A 15,841-nucleotide genomic window follows, 5' to 3' on the forward strand; every position below is an offset into this window, starting at 1 on the left:
AGTCTAATCAAGCATCACTTTTTTTTCTGGTGCCTTTGCACTAGGCTAGAGGATGCCGATGAATGAACTACATCTCATGAAAGAAATTTCAAATGCATTTTATTTGAACAGAGATAGCATGATGTGTCGTCCTCGAGGGCCCCTCAGCCATGTAGATGATCTTCAGCATCCAAGATTAGGAGCTCTGGATTGATAGCTGGTTGGATGGCATGATGCGCCTTTAGCTAAGCCCCCTGCGTGCCTCCATCTCTGTGCTCCAAGTCCCATCACCGACCCAGTATATTGTTTTCTAATGCTTCATATCAGTATATTGTTGTTTTTAATTCTTCAACTTTAGATGATTCATATCAGTATATTGTTGTTTTAGTTTTGGGCATAGAAGTTTGGGTCGTATTGTCTCCACTATATTCTGTAACTCACAAAGCTTTAAGTAAAACTATCATTTACTTATATGACAATATGAGCCTATATTGTAGTACTATGAACAACCTTTTAAGAATGATGGTTATCACTGTTGGCGCATATTTTGCTTATTCCATTTTTTATGGCACTTATTCCATAGAATACACATCTCCTGTGATCAGATCATTAGCAGATCCTTGATTTCATATTCTTCAATAACTGTTGCAGCCAGAGGATTGGGATGATGAGGAAGATGGTGAATGGACAACCCCAACCATTCCTAACCCAGAGTAGAAAGGACAATGGAAACAAAAAGGTATGAACATGACGAAGTGGCTAAATTATGCTAGACAAGCTGCAGTGACATGAGTTGATCATTGTGTTGTTCAGAAAATCAATAACCCTGACTATAAGGGCAAGTGGAAGGCCCCTTTGATTAACAACACTAGTATATTTACTTTCAATTTCACCTGAGGCTAACCCTGCTATCCATTTCAACTTTTATGCTTATTTTAAAAGTTCATATGCAGTGTTTATTGATGTGTGCAGAATTCAAGGACGATCCTTACATCTACGCTTTTGACAGTTTGAAGCACATTGGCATTATTGATTTACTCCATGAACATAATGACTTTCTTAGTTATGTTGTTTGATGCCTCACTAATTTTCATTCTCTATCAGGAACTTTGTTCGACAACATTCTGATAACTGATGACCCTCTCATCCGAAACAAAATCAAATGTACTCAGTTTAGTATTAACCTGCAATGTGGTAGTGAGCACGCCTAAGGAGGGTAGCGACCAGTGCAGGTGCAGCGCAATGAGTGCTGATTTTTTTGCTCCTTGCTGATGGTACAATGGGTCATGCCCAGCATGTTTCGTAGGGATGGTTCTTGTGATGGTTATACGAGTTCTTTTATGGTAAGTTTTTACTGATTATCTGTAGGGATAATAATTTGGTCATCATAGAATGGAAGTTTGACTAGCTTTAAAATTAGCAGACAAAAGTTGTATTTTTGTTTTCACCGAGGTTGCATATGTTAATCTCTGGATAATTAGATTCTTATAATAAGTATATATTTGCTTGAGCTGTTGAGGAAGAATTAAAAACCTTTGCTTGAGCTGTCGATTCAACAGTTTGCCTATCTCCTTTTGTAGCAAGTGAAAAGGACCCTCTTTTGGTTAAAGTTGGAGTCAGTTTGTTGACACTGCATAGTATTTTTGGATTTTACCGTCCGTTCCTGATCCCAGATAGGTACATACATACTGTATTTTTTGTTTCATGCATCGTGGTCCACATGAGTGTTCAGACTCAAATTAGGTAACGCCAAGTTGGATATGTCATGTCAATTTTTAATCCTGCTAAGATATTACACTGTCTACTTCATTTGCCATTTAATTTCTAGAACCAAATAGCAGTTGATGTTGTATTCTCTTGGGTCAACTCAAGTCCTCCTATGCTTCTATTAGATAGATGGTAGGTAAATTCTTGGGTTATTATATTTCTTTAAGCCAGTGTCGATCTTCACAAAGATTGTTACTTGACTTTTCAAATGCTGTAGGGAAGAAGAAACTATTCACCTCTTCCTAAAGTGTGTTATGGCTAAACAGATGAGTGCACTGGACATCCAGAAGATCATGCACCAGTTGATTTCTCAATACCAAGGACCTGCTCTCTGACTTCTCTGCTGGTAATGACTACTGCATCTTTGATTGTCCATCGTGTGGCTGCCGCACTGCTGCAGACCGCCCTAGCAGCAATCCAGGTTTTGCTCCCTACCGTTCAACATCCAGCATGCCTTATTGTTCATGATCTGGCACACCCATAATCTGATATCTTAGTAGTAAACTTATTTGTTCAAATATGCCCGACAATATTCCGTTATCTGATGACATATGTTTGTGGTTCAGTAAATAGTGTCTGCTATCAGGACAAGCAAGACTCAAGGTATACTTCATGCTTACTGAACTTTTTGCCTGTATTGTGCACAAATAAATTGTAAGTAGGTCTATTTGTGCTTGTTTTGCATTTTAGCTTGCAAAATTTCTTGAAGATATCTTGTTGGTTCCGATTAATTTGTACCTTTCGGATATATCTGCTGGCTCTTGGGTGACGACTGATGAACAATTCAGGTACTACCACATTTTTGTTGTAGTTACATATATATACTTCAGAGTTGATGAACAATGCACTAATGCTACATTTTTTCTCTTATTTGTCTCATGCCACATTTCCTGTACAATATATGGCAATAGGTGCCTAACAGCCACAAGAGATTTTTCAAGGAGTCAGAATGATCTCACTATTTTCAGGTAGTAGGTGCCTAGCAGCCACAGGCGACATTCTAACTTGGGTCCATTGTTCTGCCTGCTATGATCCCACACCCTCGCTCCTATGCCCGTCCCTTGCGATTCAAAAGAAGGAAACAAACCTCGCTCCGTGATTTCAAAAGGAAGAAAATCATCCCTTGCGATTCAAAAAGAAGGAAACAAACCTCGCTCCTGTAAAAGATAGAGGCTCGTAACTATTGCCAAGTTAAGAAAAATGTTGGAGGAAAGGCTCAAGTGGAGGGAAGCTTACATGCCAGTTGATATTCGTAAACTACATTTTTTTGTCCCAGCATGTATTCCTCAAGTTGTTTTGATCTCTGAATCCTTGTATCAAATGCCCGTTTGATGGTGAAGCTACTACCCAAACAACTAGAAAGATTTGTCGTATCCAAATGACATGTACTACTATACTATATTGTACATTACATAGGCTGTAGAATTGGTTCTGGATGCAAAAAATGATATTTGATTATTAACTCCAGTCATGTTCGAGTGTGATGGCATATTCAAGTACTATGGTGATGGCTGAAACTTCAGTTGAGCTTTACAACTTCTACAAATATGGTTGATTTATTCCAACTTTGAAAATTACAAGGAAGTTTGAAACATGACTACATTTTGTTCATTGAGTTGATTGTGCCATCGGTTGCGACCTTTGACTATTTATAATCTTTGAATGTATGTTGATTGATAAGGGATATTATTCAAGTGGTCTAGAATGGACATGAAACTTACTGGCGCTATTCCAGAATGTCAAATCTTGTAATGTGCTATAAGAGCTATTATTGCAGGCATGTCTTTGAGGCACGTGGTTTCTATTTTTTTGCTACTTTTGGGGAAGGTTGGAAGGCTACAAGTAGAACAAATGGAGGAACTTATTCGTGGATTTATTGGCGTACGAAAGAAAATGGATATCAGATATTTCTTTTTGCTGATATAAACATTATCTTAGCCGTATCACGGAAAGGACTATATAGTAGAATTTGAGCTTACGACGTCGCGCTCTCCGTGACCGTGTTCATTTCATGAAAGTGTTTTTTTCAATTAAATGTCACTTTAACGTTGATATTTAATTTCATAATATTGTTATCTTATCGTGCGATCCATGTGTTTTTAGTACAAAAGTTTAGCTGTCCCGTAGCAACACATGGGCATGAACCTAGTTAACTTAAAATTCAGACACCTGAAATATGAGAGAAGTATACATTTATTTGGAGAAACATTGATATTATTTTCATCAGTCAAACTTAAAAAAGTTAGACTTGACGGGAAGCAAGATGTGTACTTATTTTGGGAGTTGGGGTAACATGGCCTGTTATATGTTAGGGGTTTTAGTTCCTTGTCATAAAAGTTAGGGGGTGTTTGGTACGGCTCCTCTAGAGCAGCTAGAGCCGTTTAAGAGGAGCCACCAGCTCCTCTGTTTTTTACTAAAAAATGGCTCCTCCAGAAAAATGTTTGGCAGGGCTCATTCGCAGGAGTCAGAGCCAGAGCCGGGGAGGAGCCCTGCCAAACAGACCCTTAGGCTAACTAACGGATATTTTTTATTTTTCCTCTCTTTCTATTAGTAACAGCATGATTATCACTTTTACCACCATTTTGAAAAAAATAACATCACGAAAATTAGTTTTTTCCCTTGTAGGCTAGCAAAATTAGTTATTACTTTTACCATCATTTCTAGAATAGTGTTGTGTTAAAGTTTATCAAATTTGACTAAATTTATATAAAATGTACTAATATTTATCATACTAAATATATATTTTTAGATCCGTCGAAACATATTTTTATAGTATATCTAATTGAAGTCATATATATATGTTGATACTATTTTCTATAAAGTTAGTCAAATTTTAGATAGTTTGATTTTGACCAGACTTAGAATTACGTTCTTTTTAAAGAACGGAGGTATACTGTAACACCAAGGGTGTTACCTAAATTATTTACTAAGATACGTCATGAGCATCATATTTATGTGTTAGTGCATGTGATGGAGTGCATAGATAAAGCATTGCAATTAAAACGATCAATAAAAGTGTTAAACAAAAAGTTACTCTATAACTCATACAGTTAATAAGTAGGGTTGTAAACTAATTTTTATTGAACAAAAACACTATAGAACACACATGTGACACTTAAATAAAGTTTGAAGTATGAACCTTGTAGATGACAGTGAAATACTTATTGTTGAAAAATGATATTACTAACTAATATTTCTACTAGCCTAGAAATTATAAATTGAAATCAAGTTCAGCTCAAAAATTTAGAAATTTTTTTAAGTTTGTCGACAGCTAGACTTTGCTATGTTTAGCAAATTCTTTTGAGGGATTGGGTTAAGGGGTGGTGTAGTGTTATAGCTCAACTTGGTAGTCTCATATACCATTTTGAATGTAGCTAAGACGATTTAGGTTTTGTAGCAACGGGTTAGTCGCGGTGGGAGCTTTTAAAACCGTGCACAACACGTCCTCGGCCTATTTCCCCGAGTGGGCGCGGTCATCGCGCCTTAGGGGCATGATGTCATTGCGTCGGTGCGTCTTGAGCGCACCCACGTGCTGTCTGTGCTCAGCGAGCCTTACCGGCCGTCTGATCCGTCGGGGGTGCTACGGTGTGGGGCCGTCGCTGCTGCTTGCGCGGTCGTGCGACGCTGACCCTATCTCACGCACAGCCGCGCTGCCAGCCCGCCATGTGTCTCGACGCAGCCGCTGCCACTACCGTCGTGTCATCCTTGCGCTGCGCCTCTGGCCCTGTTGGATGTCGCATGCATGTGGCCGAGCTTGCCGTCGCCACGCCATTGATGGCACTGCGGCGCGCGGGCCATGCCGGTCGCGAACACGGGCGCCTGTCTGCTAGTGCCTGGACGTGGGTCTCCATGATCGCACCAACCACATCCAGCTAAGGTGCGCACCCGCTGAGCCACCGGCCGCACCCCACCGCCCTCTCTCTGTTTCTCATCTCTCTATCGTCATCGAGCCACGCCCACATGCAAACCAGAGAGCGGTCACCTCTACTGAATTCCACCTGTCGGCATCTTCGCCCTCCCATTGTCTCGCCACCCATCCCCCGCACAGCCATGATGACGCCCTGGCCAAGCGCCAATTTGGCTCCTTTCCACTGGCGTGCCGTTAAGGCCGTGCCTCGGCCATGACTGAGGGTAGACCTCCATTCCTCCACTCGAGCCCAGTTACTGGCGCCACTACATTCGCCTTGCTCTCGTCTTAGCCCTACGTACCCATTCCAGCCGCTACTGCCTCTACACCACCGCTATCACGACCATGCCACCACGGTACGTCGCCGCACGGTTTGGCCGCACGCGGCCGGCCACCCTCCATCGCTCTCCGCTCCAACCCTCACTATGGCTTGGCTTATGGTAGTCCCCTGATGCTCTCACGGTAGCTGGTTGGGACCATAGCAGCTCTAGTTCATTGGGGCGACTGCACCACCATCGTGGCTGGCAATGCGCCGTCGTAGCCATCTCTAGCTTGTCCCATAGCCTTGCGTCGCTGCTAGGTGTAGGTAGTGGAACCCTAGATGAGTGTTGGCCCGATCGACGGGCCAGAGTGGACCTCTGGTGGCCAGCGTAGCTTCTCCATGCCACCGCTCGCCGCGCCGCCACACGCGGGGTCACCGGGGGTGTGCGTGGGAAAATTTCCAGAATTCTAGGGGGTTAAGCGAGAGTAGCTATGAGTGATAGAAATAGTGATAGGACTCTAGTGCAGTTTGGAAAGAATCTAGGGTGCTGGTCGCAAAAGTGCCTCATGCGGGCTCTCTTTCTCTCAGTCGTGGGTAGGTCTGCGCTGCGTGGGCCAGGTCAGTGGGCCGCTGTGGCAGAACCACCTAGAATAGCATGCTTCTAGAGGTGCTCGTCTACTACTAGGCACTAAGCACCCTAAAAGTAAGCTACATCGGACGGTTCCGTCGAGCACACCCCAAGGAAGAACTTAAATAATCCATATTTTTCCTCTAAGATCCAATAATGAGAACGAGTTTACAATACTTTATCCATTTCATACAATAATAGTTCTTGAAAATACATTATTACAATACCAAGTTCAGAGTGTGGAATTTAAACAGCAGAATTGAAATGATCATCTAGCGATAAGATACAAGGATCCATTTGTGCCCACTAGAAGAATCCTCCACACAACAGTCATTCCTCAAGCTGCACCTGCAATAGGGGTAAATAAACTTTGAGTACACAATGTACTCATAAGATTTACCCGACTAGTGGGAATAATTTCTAGACTCCAAAGGATATGATAAGCTTTATGGTTTGATGGGTTTCCTTTTTGCAAAAAGTATTACTAATAGTGAATCCTTATGTATGTATTTTATTAGCAGTCATGATTAATTCGTTAGCTAACCATTCTATGTAAGCACCTATTCTACTTTCAAGCAAGAGTTGAGCAATTAGATCCATTCATTCCCTTTCATCTTCTAGTTCTTACTATGGTGCTAGATCGTAGACAAGTCATACCGTATTACATAGCTTTTCACGAATCAATGTAGCCCAGTTGGGTACCCCGAAACACATACCCCGCTTGTACCCTAGGCACAAGCAGGACCAACCCACCACTCTCCTGTCAAGGTGATGTAGACAAGGCCCGATCTTCTGAAAGGTATGATAGCGTCGATTGGTGGAGACTCAATATTCACGATCTAGGCTTCGAACCAAGATTGATTCAGACCCCCGCAACCGTTACACAACTACTCCGTTGGTTATCAACCACGCGAACACGATTGACCTCGCCGAGAAGGCTTTCCTACAAGCGAATCGAGAACACAAGCAAGAACGGGATGAACGCAATCTAAAATTGCAAATAAATATGAGGCTTATGAAATTAAGAAGGAGTTTAAGTCTTTATTCGAAAGGACTAATCGCCATAGGCGAACAAGATCAAGAACTGGGGCCCTGGTTCACAGCAAGCGGCCTTGGCGGCGATAGTTGCAGCAAAACGATGTCTGTTTCACGAGGAAATCAAGAACTAAACAAAACTCAAACCCTAAGGAGAGCGACGGCTGGTATTTATAGAGTCTTGGGCGTCACCCCCTAGACGTGGCCCCTAATGGGCCCAAACACGATACACGGTCCAACGAACCAAAAGATGGTATCGCAGTACCCTGACAGATTCTGGACGCTGACTTGTTTCGATGATTCCCGTTGATTCTGAAGGCCTTTTGATGTGAAACCAATTGAGTTGGTTTCCTTATCTAATTAGCTTTCCATCCATATGTGGATCGTCGAAAACGAAGTCCGGATGCATCTTGGGTGACCAGTTTAAGGCAGACTGGTCCTGGAGCCCGAACCGGACTTGAACTTGAGTTGGACTTGGCTTCCACCACGAAAAAGATGAATTGGATGCCCATGCTGGACGTCCTCCTCTACTTGGCTTGTATGCGATGAAGTAGTGATGTCCTCATTATCCTCCCTTTCTTGAATTGAAGTCATCCTCGATTGAAGTAGATCGTCTCCTCCATTGGATGACAGCAATGATGGTTCCGAAAGAAGACGTTCATCTTGGCGCCCCATCCTTCGCAAAGGCGGCTGCCATGGTGGCTTCCCTTTTGGGAATTCATCCTCCTTCTCCTGTAAAAGGTTAGTACCAACAAGAGGCATAGCACTAGGAGTAGGACAAAGTGGACATATCGGTGATGTACAAGTTAGAGCATAACATGGTTCATCATGATCAACAAGAACAGATTTAAGAGCAAATAAAACTTCTTTCATGTTACTTGATGGTTCATTTGTTGGTTTGCTAAAGTCTTTATCATGGCCTTTCTTTTTCTTTTCAGCAAGTTTCTTTTCATATTGCACAATTTCAGCAGGTGATAAAGGAAGTAAAGCAATGGTCTTTCCTTTAAACATAAAAGTATATCTATTTTGCCTACCATGATATATAACATTATTATCATATTGCCAAGGGAGGCCTAACAAAGGTGAACAAGCTTGCATAGGCACGACATCAAAATTGGCATAATCATGGTATGACCCGATAGAAAATTGCATACGAGCAGATTGTGTTACCTTTGCCTTACCACTATTGTTGAACCACTGAACATGGTATGAATGTGGAAGAGCACGTGTAGATAAACCAAGAGTCTTGACAAGCTCATAACTTACTAAATTATTACTGCTCCCTCCATCAATTATAGCATGAACACGGAAATTATTGACAATGAGGAACATTTGAAACAAATTATGGCGTTGTAGCTTGTCTACTGGCTCAACTTGTGTACTCAAAACACGCTGAACAAGGATTGATTTGTAGTCTGCAGTGCATGCCACACTATCAATTACCTCATCAGGATCTTCAGCACTATCCGCAAATTTATCCACATAAAGATCAGTTGCAAGTGCAAATTCATGGTCTTCATCACTGGCACTAGCATACCCACCATCATCAGTAGCAATATATGCGCGTTTGCTAGGGCATTCTTTAGCAATATGTCCCATGCCCTTGCAGCGGTGGCACACAACTTTAGAAGAGCTGCTAGAGGAAGGTGTAGCAGATCCACTGGAAGAAGGTGTGATAGGAGAATTCTTCTTTACAGGCGCTGGTGGTGTCTGCACATTAGAAAATTTACTCACCTTTGTTGGACGTGAAGGAATGGATGGAGTCGCGGATGGAGTCGTGGATCGCCTAGGTTGTCGTCCCTGTACTTCTCTTTCAGCTTTAATAGCATAATAATATAATTGGGAAAATCTAGTCCATTCTTTATAGTCAAGAACATCCTGTATTTCACGACGTAAACCTCCAAAAAATCTAGAACACTTATCCATATCATCCTCTTGTATGTTACTACGTGCTAGACCAATTAAAAGCTCCTGATAATATTCCTCAACAGTTTTACTACCTTGATTTAAACGTTGCAGTTTTAATCGCAGATCACGCTGATAGTATGGAGGAACAAATCTTGATTTCATTCGTCGTTTAAGTACAGTCCAGGTTTGAGGTATTTGAGCATTAGCATTAGCATTAGCATTATTACAAATATCATTCCACCAGAAAAGAGCAAAACTAATAAACTCACTAGTAGCAAGTCTAACTCTATATTCTTCATATACTTGATGGGAGCTAAATTTTTGATCTACAGCCATCTCCCAATCTAAATATGCTTTAGGATCAGCAGAAACAGAAAAAGAAGGTATCTTAAACTTGGTTTTAGAGAATGGATCATTATTACCTTGGTTGTTACCTCCCATACCGCGTCGGTTAAAGTTCAACCAATTACGGTTACGTGCATCCTCAGCACGTCGTTGAGCTTCGGCTTCAGCCTCCACGTCGCCATCGTCCTCCTCAGAGAGATCATCATCATCTTTAGGACGTGGTTCCGGATGTCATTGTTCAACATCTTCAATCCTCTTGGCCAAATTGGTGATTTGTTGAAGGATGTCATTGAACTTGTCATCAAGAACGGCACGGAGCTCATTCTTAGAAACACAGTCATTGAAATCCATAGGTGCATCCTCGTTTCCTTGGCCGCTGCCTCCGGCTTTTCCTGACATGGTTAGTAGAAAGAAAAAGACAACACAAATAGTATTATCCCTACCAACTACTTAGGTTGTGGACAAGGAAAAATAAGGCACTCAACTCTCAAGCGTCTTACCATGGTCTTACAAGTGTTCTTACCAAAGCAACAGGCGGTGCAATCGGTCAGTGACTGTGATACCGTTGTAGCTTGAGTGTAACAGTTGCAAGGCAAACCTGTACTTGGTTAGAAGAAAGTGGAGCTTGGACAGGCACAATATAGTAGCAAGGAATAACAAAATTCACAACTGATTAGCAAAGCTGAATAAGTATCCCAAGTACTTGTCTTAGTTGCTGGCCTACTCACGTTCCAAGTACCAGATGTATCAAGTGATGTGGATAGCAAGAATATGATTAGGAACAAGGTAGAAATCAGCACACGCAAATACAGCTCAAATGGCGCTCTCTATGTGCTCCTCTAGATATTGTTCCACTTTTGCCCCTCTCTTTTTTCTCTATTTTTGGGCTGTCGTTGTTTTTTTGGGATTCTTTGACTTTTTCTTTTTCTTTTTTTTGATATTTTTCTTCACTTAGGAGCACAAAAGAAGTAACCACAGAAAATTTGAGCTTAAACAAGTGAAAGACGTGGCCTGTGGAATTTCCAGAAGACGTGCTCGAAATCGACAAAGACCTTGTGACCACGAAAAGAGGATCTTGTGACCACTTTTTGACCAATCTAAAATTTTTGAACCCCAACAAAGCAGGGATGGATAGATCCGAAATTTTTTTCTAATCGATTTGCATATATGGAACGTCGAAAACGGAGTTCGTATGCGAAAACTAGACCAGTTTTAAGAACGGACTCCGAATTAGAGGACAAAACGGGAACAATGTGCGCAAAATTGATCACGACAGCAAGGATTTAATAAAAACAATGAAGACAAGTGTAACAAATAAGATGGTGTGGACTAAGGTTTGATGAATACAAAGGAATCATAGCAATACTTGAAGGTGTTCACAGATTATGATGTAAAACAAAGGGAAAACACAAACTGGACTTAAAAAACGATCTAAAACCAGCAATAAGAACTTGACCTCGGGCACAAACTCAACAACGCAAATCAGAGACGAACTTGCATGGCACAATGAGGCTATAGGACATGGAATATGTGATGATGTATATTTTTTTGGCTTTTGTGGACTGTAGGTAATGCAAAAACAGTAATAATCTAAAGGGGGAAACAAAGTTATACCTGACGGGCAACAAGGTCTCTGATACCACTTGATGTAGACAAGGCTTGATCTTCCGAATGGTATGATAGCGTCGATTGATGGAGACTCGACGTTCACGATCTAGGCTTCGAACCAAGATTGATTCGGACCTCCGCAACCGTTACACCACTGCTCTGTTGGTTATCAACCACGCGAACGCGATTGACCTCGCCGAGAAGGCTTTCCTGCAAGCGAATCAAGAACACAAGCAAGAACAGGATGAACGCAATCTAAAATTGCAAATAAATATGAGGCTTATGAAATCAAGAAGGAGTTCAAGTCTTTATTCGAAAGGACTAATCGCCATAGGCAAACAAGATCAAGAACGGGGGCCCTGGTTCACAGCAAGCGACCTTGGCGGCGACAGTTGCAGCAAAACGATGTCTGTTTCACGAGGAAATCAAGAACTAAACAAAACCCAAACCCTAAGGAGAGCGATGGCTAGTATTTATAGAGTCTTGGGCATCACCCCCCTAGACGCGGCTGTCGATGCGGGACCCATAGGATACCTTGCAAGAGAGAGAGAAGATCTAGTCCAACTAGGATTCTTCCCATGTAATCTTAGTAGTAGAACTATTAAGTAATCCTATTAGGAAATCTCATTGTAAACCGACTAGGACTCTGGCCTCCTGACTATATAAAGGAGGGTAGGGCTCCTGAGAGAAAGGGACAATGGTACAACACAACATATCACAATCAATCCAACGCAAAGGCTAACGCCGACTGGACGTAAGGTTATTACTCGATCTACGATCGAGGGCCTGAACCAGGATAAATCGACTGTCTCTTGTGTTAACCATCGAGTTCAGCATACGCCGAAGCCCGAACATACTGCCCCGGGTACCCCCGTGGCAGGCTATCGGTGGTGAAACATCGACAGCTGGCGCGCCAGGTAGGGGCTTTCGGTGACTTTGCATCCGAGAGCTCGATGGACCTCGACAACATAATCTTCTCGATGGGACCAACTTTCATCTTCGGCTCATGGATCTGCGAGGCAGACAATAACGGCAAGCTTCAGGGCCATCTCCTCAAAGATCTAGATCATCATAAAGAATTTCCTATTTCAACAACTACAACGGATCAGCTCACCAGAAGATTCGCGTAGCTCATAGTATCCGATTCAAATCAGATTTCACGACCACTCGTATCCGATTCGAATTCAAGCTCCAAGGCGAAGTTTTATCCGAGTGCTTTCAAGAAACTGAGTTCTTTTTTGGCAAGATTCCAGAGCACAACCCAAAACAACTCGGATTACCCTCAGAGTTCTTTCAAGAAGTCGAGTTCTTTTCCATTTGGGCTCGACAACATGGCAAAATCCTATCAGGGACAGTTCGAAAGATCTTTCAATCCAAGATTCGGGATACCACTGACAGGAGCTCAGGAGGGTCTTGTGCTAACGATAACATCGCAAGACTGTATCATCCACTGGCCAGGTTCCGTTCCTGAAGGTAGCGGAACCCAACTAGTCGGCACAACAACAACAGCTATTCTACCTTACCAAGAAGGAGACTCGATCTACGACACCGAGGCATCTACTAAAGTTATCAGCAACTCCGACAGCATGAAAACTAACGGCAATAACAGAACGACTCACGCACGAGAAGTGCTCATGGTTCGACATCCGCGGTCACCATTAAATCCCCCAGAAGCACCCGATGTCAGATCATCAGATGAATCAAAATCCAACATATCACCCTTTGCCCAGGGCTACGATGGAGAAACCGAAAGTCAGAAACAAGCTAGAGAAAGAAAAAACAAGTTGAAGCAAGGGCGCCAACACTGTGCTAGGCAGCACAGGGAAGCTTGGATCAGATATGAGTCAAAATTGGCTGAGTACGACAAAATAAAATCGCAACAAGAAGTCGAAGGAAGACTCACGGCAAATACGCCTTACGATAAGATTCAAGAAGCATTAGAAGAACTCGGAGCAACTTCACATCCTGGTGAGAAGTATGAATAGCTCCAGGACTTGCTCTGATCGATGATCTCGAGAACACATGAAGAGAGAGCTCGATCAAGACTACCCGCCAGATCAACAACCCACAGGCAAGAAGATCAAAATCAAAGGAAATCCGCTTTCGAAAGACTTGGGCCGGGTGGAAGCCATGACGGAGGAAGTAGGAAGGAACATAATCAGGGCCACCGATTTGAACAACCAAGGAAGACTAGGAGTAGAGTACCTACCTAGACAACCTCGCAAGATTATTCCCATCAGAATGACAGTTGGCCAGAAGAAGGTGCCGAATCTGAATTCGAAGAAACCAAGGCACACAACAGGTTCCCCTGTTTCGCGAACAGGCTTGCATTGGTACGATTACCTCACAAATTCAAACCGTCTAACCACTCCAAGTATGATGGCAAAACTGAACCAAGGCAATGGCTCAGAATATATTCACAATCAATTGAACTAGCCGAAGGAGACGACGATATCAAAACCCTTTTCTTTCCCATGGCACTGGAGGCCATGCCCCTCCAATGGTTCAACAAACTGAACCCAGGATCTATCAGAAATTGGGAGGATTTGCAAAGAGCTTTTTGTGAGAATTTCGCAGGAATCATTACACACCCAATCACTCATGCAGAACTAAAAGGACTCAAGCAAAAGGGAGGTGAAAGTCTCAGAAATTACTATCGATGATTCGGCGAACTATGAGCTCAAGTGCATGACATAACCGAACGAGAAGTAATTGAAGCTTTCTCTTACGGAATCATGGCTAGGTGGCAATTTCAAGACTTCTGCAAAGAAAATCTGAGAAATAATGAAGAATTCAGACGAACAGTAGAAAAGATGATTACTGCAGAAGAAAAAACATGAGAGAGGTTCCCAGACAGAAGCAACCAGGACAACTCGGACAAGCAAAATCGCCGAAATAGTAGACATCAAGAAAGAAAACGTAGACCAGACAATACTGTGGCAATGGCCGACAAATCAAAGAAGTTTTCCAAACCCAGAAGATATGATGACATTGAAAACATACGTTGCCCATTGCACCCTAGTGGGAGGCACACCATCGGAAATTGCTACACTTTCAATGATCGATACACAAGAAAAGATAGTAAGGAAAACACCAAAGAGGACAATCAGAAAAGAGAAGAAGACAACCACGAGGACAAAGGATTCCAAAAACCCAGGGGAACGGTAGCAGTGATCTTCTCAGGGGCTCCAGATTGCAGAAGCAAACATCAAGAAAAACTAGCACTGCGGACCATTATGATAGCAGAACCGGCTACACCAAGATACCGCAATTGGTCAAAGTATCCTATCCAATTTACTAGAGAAGACCAATGGACTAGCGTGGGAAACACAGGCCATTATCCACTGGTTCTAGATCCGACTATTGCTGGTATGACCGTCACCAAAGTACTAATCGATGGAGGAGCTGGACTCAACATCATCTTTTCAGAAACTCTAAGGAAAATGGGACTACAACTCGCCAGGATGATCACGCCAACAAGCACACCTTTTTATGGAATAGTACCTGGCAAAGCAGCCATGCCACTCGGACAAATTACTTTACCCGTTACCTTTGGAACTCCTTCAAACTACCGAACAGAGTTTATCAAATTTGAGGTCGTCGACTTCGATTCGTCATATCATGCAATCCTCGGACGTCCAGCACTGGCCAAATTCATGGCAATACCACATTATCCGTACTTACTGCTTAAGATGCCAGGACCCAACGGTATCCTTTCTCTTCGAAGCGATTTGAAGCGTGCTTTTGACTGCGACGTTCAGGCAATCCAAATTGCAGCTAAAGCGCAAGCCGACAATGGAAGAAAAGAAATAGCCGCAATCGCTGCAGAGACAAGCCAAGAAGAATTAGAAATACCGGCTAAAAAGCCCAGCATCATCGCACCACCAAAAGAAGCCGACGTCAAGCAAATCGACTTAGGCACAGGCGATACCTCCAAGACAGCAACCATCAGTGCTCACCTCTCGGCAAAATAGGAACTCGCGCTCACCAACTTTCTTCGGGACAACAAAGATATCTTCGCTTGGAAGCCGGCCGACATGCCAGGAGTCCCAAGGGAGTTGGCTGAGCACAGAATTGATGTTAATGAAAGCTCCAAGCCTATAAAGCAACGGCTACGACGATTCTCACCCGACAAAAAGGCAGCAATTAAAAAGGAAATAACAAAACTGATGGCAGCCGGATTCATCAGGGAGATCCTTCATCCAGACTGGCTTGCAAACCCGGTCCTTGTGCAGAAGAAAAACATGAACGAGTGGCGCATGTGCGTCGACTACACAGATCTCAACAAACATTGCCCAAAAGATCCGTTCGGGCTACCACGCATTGACCAGATAGTTGACTCAACAGCAGGGTCTACACTATTATCTTTTCTCGATTGCTATTCAGGGTATCACCATATCGC

The sequence above is a fragment of the Miscanthus floridulus genome, chromosome 5, assembly GCF_019320115.1.
Source record: "Miscanthus floridulus cultivar M001 chromosome 5, ASM1932011v1, whole genome shotgun sequence".
Taxonomy (NCBI): Eukaryota; Viridiplantae; Streptophyta; class Magnoliopsida; order Poales; family Poaceae; genus Miscanthus; species Miscanthus floridulus.